The sequence below is a fragment of the Equus caballus genome, chromosome 15, assembly GCF_041296265.1.
Source record: "Equus caballus isolate H_3958 breed thoroughbred chromosome 15, TB-T2T, whole genome shotgun sequence".
Classification (NCBI taxonomy): domain Eukaryota; kingdom Metazoa; phylum Chordata; class Mammalia; order Perissodactyla; family Equidae; genus Equus; species Equus caballus.
Window position 1 is genome coordinate 100584904 of NC_091698.1, and position 19382 is coordinate 100604285.

Genomic DNA, 19382 nt, shown 5'->3' on the forward strand with positions numbered 1-19382 from the left:
CTTCAACTACAGTTTTCCATAACTTGCATTTTGCCCCAAGTTCTGTGGTCATTGGCCCACCTGCACTGAGTCCTGGTCTTATTGCCAGAATGCAGCCTGAGTCTGAAGACCTGGGATGAGGAATGTCTGATTTGGTGGGGCTGGGCCCCTGGCTTATATCCTACCTGTATCAAGAGAGAGGCAATCTGAAACATAGACAATAATTACTGCTGTCTTCACTCTCCCATCCTTTGGAAGGGGCAGAAACTCAACTTGAAGCAGCTGAAAAGCTGTAAAAAGTATTTAACTCCTGTTTTTCAATTATGATGTTTTGATTTTCCCTTCTGGTTCAGTTGGAACATAATATGGAATTTTATTTGAGAAGAAATGGTGTAACTTGTGCAGCCTGGTTCAGCCACTTCAGATACAACTGTGGTAATATCACTTTCATATTCCCAATTAATTCATTGCACGTACATACACCCCTATATACCTGAGTCTTGAGGGGATCCTCTAAAATGTATGTAAACTTGAGGAGGAGGGGTTACTTACTCCAAAGAGGTTCAGTCAATTCTGCTTCCAAATGTCAGCCATAGAGAGAACCAGAAATTGGCTCCATCTCCATTATTGCAGTTGTCCCTTACTACCACATGGTGTCACTGTTGAAGATTGGTCCTGCACAGTCCTGTGGATGCTTGTCCATTATGTGTTGATGCCTTCATGTTCTCCATCCCTGCACAGGCTGCGGTGATGGTCCATGAATGGCCTCCCAGGGTACAATTCTCTTAGTTCACACAGATAGGTTTAGCCAGGGTTTTCCTGGAGCAGCCCACCGTAGGTGGCCATGCTCTTAGGAGTTACTAGCACAAGCTGTGCCAGACCCAGCCTTCACCAACAAGCCTCAGGCCATGTATTGAGCCCAAGGCAATAAACAGATTCTCAGTGACTTCCTGCTGAATTCCTCTTTGGGACCCTTGATGTCTTTTCTTAGAGACCTTGGATCAGGCCCACCCCTGTTCTTCCCAACAGGTCTTTAATTTTGAATTTCTGGCTCTGCCTTTTCTCCCCAATGGGATTTGGGCTTCTTTTACAGATCTTTCAACTCCATCTTCAGTGGCCAGTTCCTAATGCCAAGGAGGGAGGAGATGTTGGCTTTTGTGGGAATGCAAAATGTTCATTAGTTCCTAAAGGGGACACTCAAGCGACTCTTCATTGAACAAAGACGATGTGTTCTGAAGTAGACTGATGTTTTCACCCTGACAAAGAAGGATGTGTGTGTCAGTGGTGAAGGGTAGTGGGTTGGTTGGGTAGCAAACAGTTTTGACATTCAGTTGCAGAAGATTCAAAACCACATAGATAATTGTTTGAATACTGCTATGGAAGACATAATGTCTTTACAAACTCTGCTCAATATCAGAAAAGCCTCACTAGTTATTTGCTGGTAAATTGACTCATATTTCTAAAGTTCCAAAATTGGTTTCTAAAATGTCAGTACTTCCTTTTCACAAGAACAAATCCTTTAAAATTGGTGGGGGGGAGGGGGTGGAATGTTTCTTTAAAAAGGACTTCTGAATTTCTAATATTAAAAAGTAGACCTATGTTAAAGGATAATTTTTAAAAAGGGTTAAAATCGTCACCCTAAGACAAATAGAAGTGAATGCCTGTCAAAGATTTTAGTTAACAAATTAATTAACGAAGGAACAAAAAAGCTGTGAACAACCAGTTCAAAAGAGCATTCAGAACACATCCAGAGGCCACGAGAAACCCTGAAGTGAACTTACAAATAGATGCAACAGTGGCCAAAATCTGCAGAGCAATAATCGATTGCGTCGCCACCAAACACAATTTGCATTTCTATGGAAAGGATCATTTGTGTTACTATCAGTTTTCTACAACTATTTCTGTTTGTGCAACTATTGTAAAATAGCTCAAGGACAGTAAAAGGTGGAGATAACCTAAAAGATGAACTAGACAAGCCACACAGTCATCTTTTTTTTTTTGGTCCATTTCAAAGTCTTACACAATTTTTATAAACACTTGCCTCATTCTAAGTTCGGAAAAGGGATAATGAATAGATCATAGAGTATCTTAATGATGGCGATAGTTGACTTTGGTACCCAAATTTTAAATCAATAACTGTGTAATCAAAATAGTAAATTTCTGATATGCTAATTTTGGATTATTCTTAGCCACTCTCGTGTTGCAGTCTATGTGTTCCTCAGTTTCTGTACAGCATGGTGGCAAGGGTACCAGATTTGGAGGAGGGGTTCCATTCTCAGTGATTTACTTGTGGCTGCAGCTCTAGTAAACTCAACCTATCTGAGGCTCAGTGTTTCCTCTGGAAAATGGGGATAATATTTACTCTGTGTACCTCACCACATTTGTTGGTTACCAGATTAAATGAGATGATGTATGGTGATAAGTACAAAGGTGCGCCTCCCTCAGATCTTGCCAACAAGTGTCAGACCACATGTCCAGTTGTCTTTCTACAGCTGCGCTTGGATGTGTTATAGTCATCTCAGAATTAACAAGGCCAAAACTTAACTCTTGATTCCCACTTCCACTCCGCAAAACTTGTCTTCTAGTCTTATTTATTTCAATTAATGGTGCCACCATCCACCCAGTTGCTTAGTCCAGATACCCAGGATACATCTTTGATTGTCTGTGTCACATCAACTCTAACACCAAGTCTTATTAGCTTTACTCCCAAATGATCCTTCTAATCTAACCACTTCCCATAATTTTCAATGTTATCACCCTGGACCAAGCCATCACCAGTTCTTTTCTGGATTCAGTTATTGTCTCTTAGTCTTGAGTTGGTCTTTCTACATCCAGTCTTTCCTACCTAAATTCCTTTCCCCCAAAGCAGCCAGATGACCTTTTAAAAAGTGTATGGCAGAGCATATCACCCTTCTGCTTAAAATCTTCCAATGGATTTGTATTGCATTTATCATAAAAATCCAGGTCATCCCTCCCCCACCCTGCATGTCTTAAAGGCCTAAGTCTGACTCTCTGACCGTTTCCTTCATCTTCCTTCGGCTTCCTGGCTCCAGTCACCCAAGTTTTCCTGTTCTTGACTAGGCCATGCGCATTCCTGCTGCAAGGACCTCTCATTTGCTGTGTCCTCTGCTGAGAACATTCCTTCTCAAGATTCAGGTCTCAGATCAGATGTCACCTTGTCAAAGAGGCCTTCCTTCACCACCTTGTAGGATTTATTATTGCTTTTGTCTGGCTCTCTGACTTTACATTTCATCCTCCTTTTGCTAACCCTTCCCTCCTCTCCTTTTCCCGTTGGTTTTTCATCTACTTCCTCCCTTTGCTTCCATCCTCTTATTTATAAACTATACATAGCACACCACTGTGCTTGCCTATTGTTTGTGGCTTTTACTGAAATAATTTTATATGACTCATTCTTAACTTTAAAGGCAATGAGTAAAATTATTCAAACTAACTTGTATCTAAAAAGCTGTGCACACCCAACTTACATAAATTGATTTTAACATGCTATAGCTCTCAATGCATGTTTCTGTAAGTCAATGGCTCTTAATGGAAAAATAACTACAGCAAAAAGACTCTTCATTGATATTCTATACATAGACTTTAGTTCCCATACTTAAAATAAGAAACTCTAGAGCAGCAAATTTCTATTATGAGTGGAAAAATGGAATAAAAGGTGTTCTTTCAAAACAAGCTCTAACTTACCTTCGTATGTTCTTGAACTTGGCCTATTTTCTTTTGCTGATTGCTGCACTGACAGGCTCTCTTTTACACAATTATTACTTTTTTTCTCCCCTAGGAAAATAAAAAGTCTTCTCATGATGCACGTCCATTTTAGGATCCTTAAAATAATTAGAGAAACGAGGTGAGATAAATTTAGAAGTCATTAAAAAATTTGTAGAGTGGCTTGACTTTAGAAGAACTTTATACTTAAAATCTTTCTTTGGCGATACTGGCTGAATCAAAACAAACAATTAAACGTGGAAATGAACAGTAAAGAAAGGTGAACATATTGCTACTGGGAAAAGTCATTGTGTAAAGTTTATAAAACGTGGTCTTGTCTGAAGTGTCCGTGGGCTGCTCCCTGTAGCATGGTGAGATGTGTAAGCCTTTCCCGTGGGGTCTGCCCTGCAGAGTATTGTGAAGTGTGAACACGGCTTTAATTCAGTTGAAGTTTATAAATGGTCTTGCTGTATAATTCAGCTTGGTTTACACTGCCTAGACAATATACCGTAATGCAGAGTTTGTGTTATTCTGGAATGGAGCCCTTTGTACTGCTCTGACACAAACATTCTATCCGTCAGTTTAACCTTGGATTTCGGGAATTTTCTCCACATGCGCTTCACCGGAAGAGTCTTTGTTTCACTATGAGGAGTTGGGTGCCTTTGGAAAGCCATTTGAATCTCAGAAGTCACGTGTCTCTTGCAAATCTGTGTGTGGATGACGTAAAATTGTGAGTCAAAGAAGAATGAGCCAGAGCAGGAGTTTTATGGCTTAAAATACAGTTCTAGGGGCCATTTTAAAAATATTTTTTTTCCTGGATTTTATTGGAGGGTTTTTTGTTGTTACTGTTGTTTTAAGATTTTGTTTTTGTTTTCTGTCTCCACCTGTGTTTCACTCTTCTGTTCGTACCTGCTCACTCGACTGCGTTGGTTGGGAATGCGAGTTTGGCCTCCTCACCAGCCTGTGTCCTCTTGGAGCCCAGGGCATCAGTCTTGTTCACAAGAGAGCAGTTTGGTGCCTTGCTCAGGATCTGGCACAGATAAAACTCCTGGTGAACGTTCACTGAATAAATGACAGTGCATCTCAGTGCTGTACGGCTTAGAGGCCAAAATGGAGATTTTGTATTTAAGTACCAAATCAAGTTTAGTCTGTGATCTGAGAAGACACAGTACTGTTCTAATTTCCCTGTGTTTTGGGTTATAATACGTTAATGTTGCTATTTATGTTTGGAAAATGTCCAAAATCAGCACCATAGTGAAGGTACTTTCATTTGAGAATAGACTGAAGGTAGGATGGAAGGTAGGACCAAATAGACAACGTCAAGAAGAGAAGGGGCCGAGTGAAAACCATTAGAGGTTATTTAGGCCGCAAACCACACAGTTCCTCTGAAGTCTGGACGAGAGCTCAGGCTGCCGACTGTAGCCAGCCGTCCTTGGACTCGTCATGCTCACTCCCTCAATCCCTGAGGGCTGGAAAGTGGGACTTGAAGGAAGAAGTGTAGTGACAGTTGTGGTGTAGTGAGAAGACCACTTTGCTTGCAATCAGAAGGTTACAGAACCAAGATTTGCCCTTCTAGTTGTGCAAACTTGAACCCTTAGCAAAGTGGGGAGAATACCATTGAATTCACAGAGTGGTTTTTCCGTGGATTAAATAAAATAGTGTACGTGAGGACATATCTGGCACGTAAGATCGGACCATGACCTGACTTGGGTGTTGCGTCTTTCATTACTTCAGTGTTGCCTTTTATATTTATTCATCCCCAAGTCCAGCTGGACCTACCAAGGATATGCAACGAACCAGGGCTGCTCCAGGAGCTGGGAATATAAAGATAAGAGTAGCATCCTATGCCAGCCTATGCCGGTGGGGGGCAGGGGTGGTTGGTGTCACACCTTCTTCACCATCCCTAATGCACCGAGACCCCAAGGACACAGGTGAGGCTACAGCCCAAGTGGGCAGGAACCCCCAGTGCTGGTTCTGAGAGGCTCCTCCAGAGAAGCAAGAGATTCTCCAAAATCTCATTAAGAGGGGAGGGATCCTGTGATGTGCATGCGGAACGGTATTGCCTTTGTCTGCCTCTCACCTGTGTGGACAACCTATAGATTTAGTAAAAGAGTGTCATTTGATCAAAAGCATCCTGAGCTCCAGTTCAAGATTTCCCCGAGTATGTTCCTTTAGTATGTTCCCTTAGAACAGAACAGTACTCTCACAAGACACGGACCTGGGAGGTGCTCTGTGAAAAAAAGGTGCCGGGGTCAAACAACTGGGGGCATGTTCTTGCTTCATGCCCCTCCTAGGGAGTCAGGATCCGTAAAGGTTTTAGGAGGATACACAGACCTACCGAACTTGTGCTGGTTGCCTCTAGGGGGTGAGATTGGAGTAGAGAAGGTGAGATTATCAATATTTATTTTGTAAACCTCTATATTGTTTGTTTACAAGGATCGTGTCATTTTTGTAAGTTAAAGAATCCTATAAAATAATAAAACGTAGTTAAATAAGGAGACCTGAAAAAGATTCTGAGAAGTCCCGTCATAAGGAAACGTAGCACTTCCCAAATGTTTCTGGTTGTGAAACCCTTAAGTGGCTCTCTGGAGCGTTCTCTGGGAAGCGCTGCTCTCATAAACATCCATCTTCCCTGACTGCATAAGTCTTAGAAGGATGTAACTTCAGAGTTAGAGGAAGTTCAAACATAACCTCTATGCCTCATTGTACTAGAAAATAAAGTGAGTCCCAGAGGCGACATGGCTCAGAGGTGGCAATGGGGTGGGCTCCCCATCTCCTTCACCAGGGAGGAGAAGCCTCCGTGGCCCACTCCTGGGGCCGTGACACGCTCACCATCATAGCATCAGACATCAGCAACAGAGGCAGTGGAAACAGGGGTGCGTCCTGGGCACTCAGAACACCAGCTTGCTGTGTCGTTGAGCATCTTTAGCCCTTCTAAACCATAAATAAGTTTTTAGACCTGGGCTCAGGGACCTGCTGTCACCGCCCTGGGCTACAAGAGCATGTTGTCACCCTTTTCTCTCCTGATGCCGTGTCCTCCAGCAGGAGAGTCTGGCGAGGGCTGCCTGCGTCTTAGCTCTCCCAGGCTGGCAGCTGCGATCTTGCATCCTTAGTTCCTTGACACACTTCTGCCTGGCTTCCCAGAGACTCCACAGACGCTGGACAGAAGCAGGAGGCACAGGAATTGACCTACTTTGAGCATTTCTTACCTAACTCCCCACAGGACCTTTCGCAGGAAACTTTTGTGGGTATCAACCGGCTTCCTCTACGAAATGAGAGGGCCGTGCGCCCCCAGGGCTCCGGGCTATTGCAAAGGCCAGACTTCTGCCCCCATCCATGCCCCAGGAAAGAAACTTAAAGGAACTGTGCCTACAAGTGAGGGGACAAGTGGCACAGCTGTATTTCTACAGCCAGCCAAGTACAGGGGGCAAAGCCATAGATTTTAATTTTGTAACTTTGACCTTCCTTAATTTAAAAAATAAAAACAAACAGAACACAACTGGCATGCTTGCAAAAACTGGGTCTGAAGTCCCTGTGGGAATAGGAGCAAAGGAAGAGAGAATGCAGGAGGGGACAGGGGACCCATCAGGCGGCTCTCGATGGGAGGTCACGGCAAGTCATTTATAAAAGGTAAGTGCGCAGTGCCTGGAGGGCTGAGCGCCACACCGCAGGTGTGATTTATGAGGAAGAGACCGGCTATAAATCAAACCCCCTTGTTGTAAGTAGTGGTTACAGTGCAGTGGGTCAATTTACATGCAAAGAGAATGAGGAAAAATTGTGCTATCTTATAATCTATGGATAACATAGAATTAGATTTCAAGCTGGAATGAAGTTTTCCGCTCTTTGACAAGGTGCCCTTGCATGGAGTTCTTTGGGGGGCAGTGAACAGACAGTGACTGTTGGGGGTTCTCCAGGTCACAGGGAGGACACCTTGATGGGCCCCAGCAGGAGGGTCTTCCGAGCCGGAAACCCAGGCCTTCATCCCTGCTGAAGCTGGGTCCCCTGCCGCCCAGGGCTCGCAGAGCATTTTGCTTAGTAAGAAATCTCGGGCTGTCATCGTTTTCCCCACCGTTTTCGCACCTTGCCATATTGCTGCTCCTGGTGCTAACTACATCATGCAGGAGGGAAAGACAGGACTCGAGGCTGGTTCTCCTCGGCTCCCATGTAGCTGGTGATGAGAGAGAAGCTCCGACTGGAGGACACGCAGCCAGCACTCAGAATTTCTATAATATGTTGTTCTACTTATTGGAACACTTGATACCATTTACTGTCTTAACGTTCATAATTATTTCGCATGTGTAGACCTGGTATCTCTCAAGAGATGAAAAACTCCCCGAGAGCAGGGCTCAAACCTGTGGTCCTCTCGTATTTCTCAAAACGCCTAGTGCTTTGTTTGGGAAATAATAGATTCTGGGATGTACTTGTTGGCTTGGATCAAATATCTGTGGAGACTGGGAAGAGCCATTGCATGAATAATCAAAACCCCGGGGTTATTCAAAGCCCTCATTTCAGCTGTGAAATTTGCTCTCTTTCCCCTCAAGCCTTTTATCATAAATACCGCTAGAAAAAAAAAAAAAGGATCATGATATCATCTCTTTCTGCTCCTTTTGCCCTCCTGCTGGTATTGAAATGATCAAGAGAGTGAAAAAGCGGCCAGAAAAACGCAGAAAGGAAGAGATGCAAAAGGCTCAGAGAACCACAAACAGAAGGATGGCCCTAGAATGACTGGGACCAACCCAGTCTAAGCACCTGCCTATTTCTTGAGAAACTATCAAGTCTCAAAGTCGACAAGACGACAGAGGCTCCTTTTGGCTTTCCTGGTCAGTGGGGAGAGCTCATTTTTATGCATTTGCATATGTTTCCATGTTAGGGTTTCAGGCTGACTTTGAAGTTCATTCTTTCAAGGACAGAAGGGAATTCCTAATCGTTCACTGACAGTAAAATTCATGACAGAGAGCTTCATCTGCATGCCTTGGCTGTAGATTTGAGTGTTCTTGGAGATTTTTATTCGTTTTGCTCTAAAAGAAAATCTTTTTTTTGAATACAAATTTTCTGTTTCTAATAAATTTATTAAGCATTATATGCACCTGTTAGAGGGTGGTATGGCCTAAAGATGACCAACAAATTATCAATATTTTCTAGATTGTCTTAATTGCTGGTGGGGAGGACCAGGCCATAGTACCTGTGGGTGGCCACAGTGGATTTCAGCTAAGGCTGAGATAGTGCTGTACAAACCCTCGAGGGGACAATATGAGCCTGACCTGGGTAAAGGGAAAGCCAGGAAGTTTCTAGAATTGCTCATTCCTTCTTTCATCAACCACTGACTGAGTGTGCTGAGAATATGGTGACTGAGGACCATGCAGTCTGTGCCCTCAAGGATTCCAGGCCTTTGGGGCAGAGGGGCAGTGATAACAGCTGTGTTCAGGGGTTTGGAAAGGATCCCCCAGAGTGGTGGGGACAGGTAGGGAGGGGCCACGGGAGGGAGGTGCTGGAGGAAGGCAGCTTGTTGGGACGGGAGATTTGATTCGCTTTTGAGTGAGTGTTCTCCAAGCAGAGAATGGGGAAGGGTCTTCCAGCTGTGCAGCTGGATGCCAGGATTTGGAAAGAAAATATTTGTGTGAGGTGTGCTGGCAAAAAAACCAAATATGACATAAGATCAAACCCTCTTTAATCTTAAGACATTGATTATGGGCATGTTGGAGGAGGTGCTACACTGTGAATTGCTCAAAAGCGTGACCTCTGGCACCCCTTTTTGTGTACCCAACAGTGAACACTGTCCCTGGCACAGACTAGGGGCTCAGTCTGTGTTTGGGAAGAACCAGTGAACCTCTTAGATTTTTATTTCTTCGTCTCCTTCTTTTAACTCTGAGCCGTGAGCAGCGGTGGAAGACAATGTAGCTGTAGCTTACAATTTAATAGCTCCCTTCGAGATAAAGTTGAGATTTTTAGTCTTTAAGAAAGTTTACTCTGTTTACATACTAATTTTCTCTACATACATCAGTACGATTCTTCTAAGGTGACAAATCATTTTGCTAAGTGATCTACTGTGGTGGTTTTTATTTTCGAGAGTGAAAATTTTAAAATACGAGAAGTCCATAAGCTGTGGGTTCCCTTTGTGCCAAACTCAGAAGTGGAGCACAGGTGTCTGGCTTTTCAATCTTCTTACCTTCTCACACACAGAAACCACAAACAGGGAATTAGGACCAAAGGAGTCAGGCGACGCACGCACGCACGCTGTGGGCTGATTCCCTCAGCAGGCAGCCGAAGGGGACCCTCGCCTTTCAGAAGAACTGAACCGAGCCCCCAAGTCTGAAAATAATCGGAGCTCCGCTTGTGTTCCACTTACCATGGGCTAGGCGCTCTTCCGGTGCTCTACAAGAATTAACTCATTTAGTCCTCACAACAGACTTACGGGGAGGAAACCATGATCATCTTCATTTTACAGATGGGGAGTCTGAGGCATGAGGAGGTTAAAAATTCACTCGAGGTCACCAGGTGGTAAATACCAGAGCGAGACTTTGAGTCCTGGCAGACTGTCTGTGCAGGGTGAATGTGCAGACTACCCTACCTCTGTTCTGACAAGGCGAAGTGCTATAAAATGCAGGGGACAATCACAACATAATGATGCTAATATGTTTTGTGGTTAAAAACAATAGAGCGGGCCAGCCCCAGTGGCCATCAGTTAAGTTTGGTGCATTCTGCTTTGGCAGCCCGGGTTCAGTTCCCAGGCATGGACCTACACCACTCATCCGTCAGTGGCCATGCTGTTGCAATGGCTCACATGCAAAAAAAGAGGAAGATTGGCAGGGGATGTTAGCGCAGGGCAAATCTTCCTCAGCAAAAAAAAAAAAACCAACATGGAAATATATAGATATATGACAGTATGTTCTTCTGGTTTAAAACAACTTTAAATGTTTTTATAAGAGAATAACAATTAGAACAGTTCTTACTTTTTTTCAACAGTAGCTGAGATATGAGTTTTGAGACCCAGAATTGTTATGAGCATTTTAAGGCTCCAAAGATAAGAATCCTTAAGAACTAACCATGAAATGAGAAACGCTGCCAGTAAGCATATATTCCCTTCATATTGATTAAAATAGATTTTACTTATATTTTGGATAGTTCTTACATGAATAGGATACAATATACAAAACTACCAAGAGAATACAGTGAAAAGTGAGCCTCTCCTCCATTTCTGATGGAGGTGATGAGAATCAGCTGTTTCTTGTATAACCTTCTAGAGGTATCTATGCAGATAAGAGCTTATGTCTCTACATAGTTTATTTTTGGGGAGAGTAGGGCACAAATGATAACTTACTATGTCTAAAGACTTCATTGCTTTGCGATTTGTACCGAAGTTCAATACGAGCTTGGTGCATATTGAATCTCATCAAAGTCATTATTTATAAAAGCATTGATTTCTCTTTATAAAATTTGTATCCAGCCATCTTACTAAATTATCTTCTTTTTTGTAATAGTTTTTCAATGACTTCCTTGTCTTTTCCAAATTAGAGGTCCTTTAAGCTGAATTCCTCTTTCTAATTTTTATGCTTCATATGTGTTTTTCATCAGATTGGATGGGCTGTTACTGCTAGAACCATGTCCCTAATTGTGACAATGGGCATTTTTATTTTTTTCTTGACTGGATTGGAAGCTACTGGTTTTTCTCTAGTAAGCATGATGCTAACGTTTGGGTTGACACACACACACAAAAACTAACTATACATATACACATTCTTAATTGAAATTTTTTGTAGATGTTGTATCTTTACATTATATTAAGCAATTGTCCACCTTTTCCTGTTTAAGAATATTTATTAAAAATTGCTGGGGCTGGCCCCGTGGCCGAGTGGTTAAGTTCACGCGCTCTGCCTTCAGTGGCCCAGGGTTTCACTAGTTCGGATCCTGGGAGTGGACATGGCACCACTCATCAGGCCATGCTGAGGCGGCGTCCCACATAGCACAACTAGAAGAACGCACAACTGAAAATATACAGCTATGTACTGTGGAGTTTGGGGGAGAAAAAGCAGGGGGGAAAAAAAGAAGAAGATTGGTAACAGTTGTTAGTTCAGGTGCCAATCTTTAAAAAAAAAAAAGGTTGGTAACTTATGTAAAATGCCTCTTCATCTTACATGGAGATGATCATTTGATTTTCCCCCCTTTTTCTCCCAAAGCCCCCCGGTACATAGTTGTGTGTTTTTTAGTTGTGTGTCCTTCTAGTTGTGGCATGCGGGATGCTTCCTCAGCATGGTCTCATGAGTGTGCCATGTCTGCGCCCAGGATCCAAACCAGTGAAACCCTGGGCCGTCAAAGCAGAGTGTGCAAACTTAACCACTTGGCCATGGGGCTGGCCTCTGATTTTTTTCTTTTGATATATTCCTATGATGATTTATGTTAATAGACTCAATAAATTTTTAATCATTTTTGTATTTTGAGATTACTGTTACTCGGTCATTGTATATTGTTCTTTTACTATTTTGCTAAGGATTTTTCATTGATATTCATAAATGAGAGGTTTTTGTCATGTTCTTTTTGTTGTTGTTAATCAATACTATGCTAGCTTAAAAAAACAATTGAGGGTCTTTGTTATTTTTCCGTGATCTAGAATAGTTTGAAAGAACACTGGAGGTATCTGTTTCTTAAAGGTTTGGTAGAATTCTCTTGCCAAATCACCTAAACTCACTGCTTTGGGAGAGATTTTAGCACTTTAACAATTTTCTCTATTTCCTCTAGAATAATTGATCTACTTGAATTCCTAATTTTTTTATGTAAGTTTTGGTAATTTATATTTTCCAGAAAATAATCTCTTTAACTCAGATTCTTAGAACCATATAGAGTTCAGAAAAGTGGTGTAGTATGATTCCTAAAATGTCTCCCCTTATCATTTCCTATAGTGTTTATTTGTGTTTTCTTATTTGTCAAAATTAGGCTAAAGTTGACTTTACGTAAATTCTTGGATTTATCATTGCTATCATTTTCAGTTTTCTAATTAATTAATTTCACATTTGATTCTTACTAATAAATTCCTTCCTTCTGTTATTCTTGGCTGCATCTTCTTATCTATTTTCTATCATCGTTCATTGGATGATCTATATATGTATTTTTGTTTTTCTTTGGTTGTTAATATATATACCAGGCTATGCATTTTCTCTGAGCTCTGCTGTAGACGTAACCCATAGGTTCTGCTATGCATCCTTTTCATTATTTCTGCTGTTTTCTATTTATAATGGAATTCCAGTTTTGGTTCCTTCTTTGACTATGAATTGAGAAAGAGTCTTTAAGTTTCCAAGTATAGAGATTTATCTGTTTGTTTTTGTGTTTTAGTTTCATTATTAATTTCGAGTTTGTTCCTTATGCTTAGGGCATTTTGTCTCATTATTTCTACTTTTGGGAATTACTTGAGGTTTTCTTTGTGGCCTAATATTTTGATATAGGTATATTTCTTTCAATATTTCCCAAGGTTTGTATATTTGTTCTAATGTTGCTTTATATTACTGTATGGAATATACTTACTCCTCTATTTCTTCAAAATATCTATTGACCCTGTCACTTTTTTCTGGGACATGTCTTTTGATTCTGCAGATTAAAATCTTTTATCATGAAAAAATTTCTTAACATATCTGTTTAAATATACGTATTTAACTCTGTTCCATCTTAGGGATACCAACTAGGCAGATGTGGCATCTCTTGGTTTGTCTTCCTTATCTTTCATTTTCTATCTAGTCCTTTTTAATTCTTTGCTTATTTTAATTTTATTTTGATTGTGCTTCTCCGTCTTGTGATGGCTATATCTTTTCCTCGGTTTTCAGCAGTTTCTTTACTCCTCAGAGCTGGTCCACCTAACTGCAAAGTAACACTGAGGAGGGCAGGCTGCGGGCATGTTAGCAGGGATTCTTTATGAGACACAGGGTCTTGCTTTCAAAGTCATCCGAAATGTTCAGAGGCAACTCTGCCCATAATGCTGAATTTCTTTGCTGCTTCCTGAATATATGGTGGGCCTGATTGATTTCCCATCCAACCCAGCACATCCTGATTTCCTTTTGCGCCAGACTCAGTCCCTGGGAGCTGCTCTCTCCCCACCTCTGCCTGCTGTCCCAGAGAAGGGAGGTGGGATTGCCCCCTAGGGTTGCCACTTTCTCTGGGACCTTGACCCTCTCACCCTTGTCTAAAGTCTGTGGCCATGGAGTCCCCCTCCTGCTTGACCAGTCACTACATTTCACTTCCACTTCTTGTATATTATGGTTTGGGGTTGCCTATGCCTCTGAGTTTTGTCAAAACTTGTGGGTGGGTTTTGCACGAGGGTTGAAATATCTTTACTCTTCTGTATTAACTGGAGGTCTCTGTCGTGTTTTAAAAATATTTGTATTTTAAATATAGAGAAATTCAAATTTGGGAAAAGATTTTGCACTGCAATACGTGTAATCTTTTCGTATTCTCTCTTGGCGTATATTTCTTAGCAATTCAAAAATTTTTGTTAAATGCGTAATCTCGTATGGCTTATATATTTAACTTTATTGTTAAATAAAATATTTTATGTATGAAGAAATAATGATGTGATTTGTGAGTTCTTATATTTAGGTGGTTATATTTTCCTATACAGATACAATTTTAGTAGATTTTACAGGAAACTCTTTTTAAAAATTTCAATTTCTAAGAAAATTGATGTCACATGCTAAAATCTTCAAAATGTTTTATGTTGCAAAATATATATATTCATATAAAAAAATTATAATTTCCCTTTGCATGATTCAAATATTAAGGCCCATTCTCATCTCTCTTTTGTACCATCAGGTGGTGCTAAATATGTCATATTCTTAGTGTTAAAATTTTCAGAAATATTATCTACATATAGCTAATGAAGTTGAGGTCTTTGGGTAGATTGACATGATTATTTCAGCAAAATTACATAAAAATAGCATGATTACAAAGTATAACAGTTTAATATAGTTACATAAGCTGTAGAGATATATTGAGTATCAACAACATTTTTACTGTCTCAGTATGAATAACATCCTTTGCAATAGCATCGATGGCCTTTGTAAAGTACTCTTTGAGTCCCTGTTCCCACGTTTAACAGAGGAAGGTAACCTTCCTTCAAGACTATTTTCCTCTTGTTCTTTGGTAAGTTAAAGTTTGCTTAGTTTGTTGAGCTAACATCAGCCTATCTGATTTCTCCGTGTCATATCTGATTTGAGTTTATTGCATTAATCTCAACCCTTGGATGAAAAACGCTCTCTACAGTCTGCTTAGCTGCAGAACCTGGACGAGGAGCTTCACAGGCCACAACCTCAGCACATTCTTTCTCTTGCATTTACACTTCTGCTCATCACAGAGGTAGAAATGTGACAGATCTTCAAAGGGCAGCAGGTGACATTTAGTGTCTCTTGATTGAATTTCAGAGGCCAGACAGTGTATTGAAGAGTTTGCATGTAGCAGCAACATAATTACTAAATTTCTTTAGAAAGGGGGAAGCAGAGAGAGAGGTCCTTCTTACTGATTTCCAAGTCCCTGAGGAGTGCGTGCGTTTGCTCCATGCTGTATCCTTTTAACAGATTTTCTCCTTAAAAAATAAATGTTCACTTCTTACATTTCAAAAACTATAACTAGGAACGCAAATATTTGGTGATTCTCCATGATCTCATTTTTAGTAAGTGTCTTTTAAGTCGTTAAAGTGTTCACAGCCTCATCTCATCGTGGGAGGCAGCTGAGAGCTGGACGTGTAAACTGCAAGTACGGTGAGTGGCTAGCTGAGCCGGAGGGGAGCCGGTTTAGGGGAGAGTGTGGGCATAAAAAGGGGGTCGTCAGTGTTGCTTCTTACACATGGGTGGCTCATATACAGAAAGGATGGCCTGGAGACTTGCAAATTAACCCCCTTTCCATCTCAGTTTTCATATCTTCTCCAGGGCACTCCCTGGGCCACCCTCTGTGGCACAGCCCCTGTGCCTCTTGTCCCCTTCCCTCCTCTTCTGACTCCCTGGGTGCTTGGTCTCAACCTGTGCTCCCTGCGCCTTCCTAAAGGACCCACCCATCACCCGCAGACTGTGTCTCGCTGATGTGCCCTTGACACAGAGGCCAGACAAGTGTTGCCCCAGCCTCTCCCGCAGTAAATACCCGTTTCACCCCCCTGCATTTGGGCCCTGAGGACTCTGCGGGCCAGGTGGTAAACACAGGGGAGATAGCTTCTCCCTCCTATTCATTCCTGGGGAGACCGGGCACCTGCGGCTCGCACGATAGGGGTTTTATTCCGGGCCTGAGTGCTGGGCTGTCACGGTGGGGAGATGTTCAAGCTCAGTGGCCTCCAGGTGCCCCTGAAATCACAGTCTTGGCAGCTGCCGTCTGCTTGAGCCCAAGGCTCCACTCGCCTGTGTGCTTTCACGAGGAGCTTTTCCAACAGGTGGATCTGCTGGGCAGCCTAGCCAAGATGAGTTTATCACGCAGCTAGAGAGCATCTGAACGGATCCTGAGGCTGGCCCTTTCCCAAAGGACAGTCGTCATGTGCAGGCCACCGTATGACACGCATGTGGAGATCAGCATTAAAATAAAACTCATGCCTTTTAACCAATTCTCCCTACGGGAGACATTTCATTCATTAGTTATTTTAGTTCTACCAACTTCTCTGGAGTGTTTCTGCACCCTCGGCTTTTTGGCATCAGTCCCTGTTCTGGGCACTACATTTTAAGGAGGAAATGAAGGGATTGAGCAGCACTCAGATTTTACATGGTGACTAGTGGCTGGAGATGAACCATAGTGGAGGGAGAGAGGGGAGCTGGCAAGGTCTCCAGCTTGCCTGCAAGGGAGGGACTGGATGGCCCCTGAGGTCAATGAGGGCGGCAACTTGGAAGAAGGGATGCAGAGCGCCCCTGAGCAGCCTGGGAGGGATTTACGAGCAGAAGGCCAGACTTGGAAACTCAAATGAAGACACTGGGAGCCGGCTTAGGGTAGTCTGGAGAGGATCAGTGGAATTAAACTTGAAAGCCGGAAAGATTAAGGTAGTTTCAGTTTGAGAGCTTAGCCGTGGGTGAGAGGAGGCAGTGGGAACACAGAGGCTGGAACAGAGTCGGCTGGAGGAGCAGCAAGGCCAGGCCAATGGCCTGGGTGACAGGCAGAGTGGGGGTGGGGCTGCGAGGGGGGTTTGGAAATGCCCACCACTCCGTAGGTTTTGTTCTGTGGAGACCAGGAGTTCCCTGGACAATCCAGGAGTGGGCCATGGCTGGAAGATGGGTATAGCCCTCAGCACTGGTCCTTTATAAGCTTGGAATAGATTAAACTTTTCTTTGGGCAATTCCACTCCCCGCTCTGAACCCCGGGCATCTGTCACGGTGTCTATGTTAGTTCGCTCAGGCTGCCATAGCAATATAGCACAGACTGCGTGGCTTCAACAACAGATATTTGTTTTCTCACAGTTCTGGAGGCTGCAAGTCCGAGATCAAGGTGCCAGCATGGTCGACTTCCTCTCAGGCCTCTCTCCTTTGCTTGCAGATGGCCGCCCTCTCGCTGCTTGTTCCGTGGTCACCCTTCTGTACTCACAGGCCCCTGGTGTCTCTTTCTCTCCTTTTAAGGATGCCCATTATATTGGATTCAGGCCCACCCTGAGGACCTTATTTAAATTTAATCACCTCTTTACAGGCCTTGTCTCCAAAGAGGGTTGCCTTCTGAGGTGCTAGGGGTTGAGACTTCAACAAATGAATTTTGTGGGGGCGCCATCAGCTCCTAAGAGCATCTCAGTCTCTTGCAGCTCCAGGGGAATGTTCCAGTTAGGGAACTGGCATTCATGCCTTCGTAATCTTGTTAGACTAAACCCTGATAAGTGTTCTCCAAATTAGTCATGCATAATTCCCCATTCTAGGGTTGAAAACTAAGGGATGCATCTCCACTGATAAATCAGGAATGTACATCATGATAGGAAATGAGATTTCTTTTGATAGGGCTGCAATGTCTCAAAGCCACAAGCGGATCCAGTTGCCGTGGGGTCTAAAGCTTATATAGTGTTTGGTACCCTCTTTAACAAAGAGAATACTAAATAATGAATATAAAATTAGGGATGAAGACAAAATTTGTTTAGGATGGGGGAAATCACAACAAATTTGAATCTAAAAAATGGACAAATACCACAACCGTGACAAAAATCCAGAATAATAGTATATTATTATTAGTTAACTGCCTAACACACCTCCATAATATCTTTTTTCCCCAGGGTTTTTGGCCCGGTGTTCTTTGATTGCCTCTTCATCTGACAACAATTTTGTGGTGTTACTTTCTTTTGAGTGAGTAGAAAGAGAATTCAGTCTTTCTCCCAGTGCGGGTGATGGATTCTTGTTTTGGATCATCGGCAGTTTAGGGAAGTCTCCTTCAGCGCTGAGGCTCTGCTGGTGATGACAGTGTGGGACCGCCTCTGCAGAGCTGCCTCTCAGGGTTGGCCTTGGAGAATTGCAGCTTTTGCCTCTCCCCAGGGAGGGGCTGGTGCATGACTGCCTTAGCAGCTGGTCCTGCTCAGCCAGGTCCCTGCACCTCCCTGGTCCCCAAGCCCGAGCATTCTTGGTGGTAAGCTGGCCCTTACGACTGGGCTGTGACAGCCCCAAGCATGGAGCAGTGCCAGCAGGACAGACAGCTTCTGTTCAGACCCTTCTCGATCGTCAGACACAGGGCGTGGATGCATAGTTGGCGCCAGCTTGTGGCAGTGGGTTGGCCACTGTGGCCACAGGGCTGCAGCCTGTAGCTTCTGCCCATCCTCATGACCATCAACAGGGCAGAGAGAGAGACCCCCACGCAAGGCTGAGCTGCCTGCTTCCAGGGTGGGGCTGGAGGTGCTGCTTCATCCCCACATCTGGAAGGAGAACATGCAGGGCCTTGGAAGGGGCCCATGCAAATGAGGGGCCCTGAAGCTTACGTTGCACAAGCAGATGACATCTGCTTAGAAAGCCATCCTTGGCTTTCATGACCCTCCCTGAAGGTGAAGACGGATGAGGGATTTTTTCTTTCCTGAGCCTATCATATGGCAACAGAGATGAGATGGGTAAATGTGGAGCTTAGTTTCTGTCTCATGGTAACTGTTCAATGACTGGCAGTTATTATGGTTATTAGTAAATTACCATCTGCTTTAATCATTCTCCTGTGAGTCTTATCTGAACCTATTAGTTTCCCAGAAACTGCTCATGCTTGGGAGAACTCACAAGGCTGAGGACCAGCAAAAGCCAGGGCTCTCCAGGCCCCGTTGTTGATACCCCATCTTGAGCAGGGTTGTGGATCCTGCTTGGTGAGCAGCCTGTGAATTACCCTGCAATGTCATGATCTGGGTGGTTCATCCTGGGAGTCCGAGTTTACTGAGTGGGTTCTCCAGGAGCACCATGCGAGGTCCAGTGGAGGAGACAGAAAAGGATAAATGGCTCTTGCCCTAAGTGATGACCCCAGAGTTGAGGGCATTCAACACATTCTTAATTTAGATGCTTGGATTGCATGAGACAGAGAGGGAGGGGAGACGAAGCCTCGTCGGTGTCCCTGATGAGATGGTTCTGACGGGCGTGCCCTCCCAGGGGTTAGCATCTCAGGCTCTTCATCCACTGGAACTTACAGGTTGGGAGGATGCACAATGAAGACTTCAAAAATGTATGCTGTGGTGCTGGCCCTGTGGCTTAGTGATTGAGTTGCCTGCTCCACTTTGGAGGCCCAAGGTCCCTGGGTTTGGA

The 19382-nt window shown here is 43.3% G+C and overlaps 1 long non-coding RNA gene across 3 annotated transcripts in view; it reads left to right on the forward strand.

The window, feature by feature from the left end:
- The window catches only part of LOC102150293 (uncharacterized), an 83006-nt gene that overhangs the window by 21817 nt on the left and 41807 nt on the right, over nt 1-19382 (forward strand). The gene's annotated exons all lie outside the window — the stretch shown is intronic.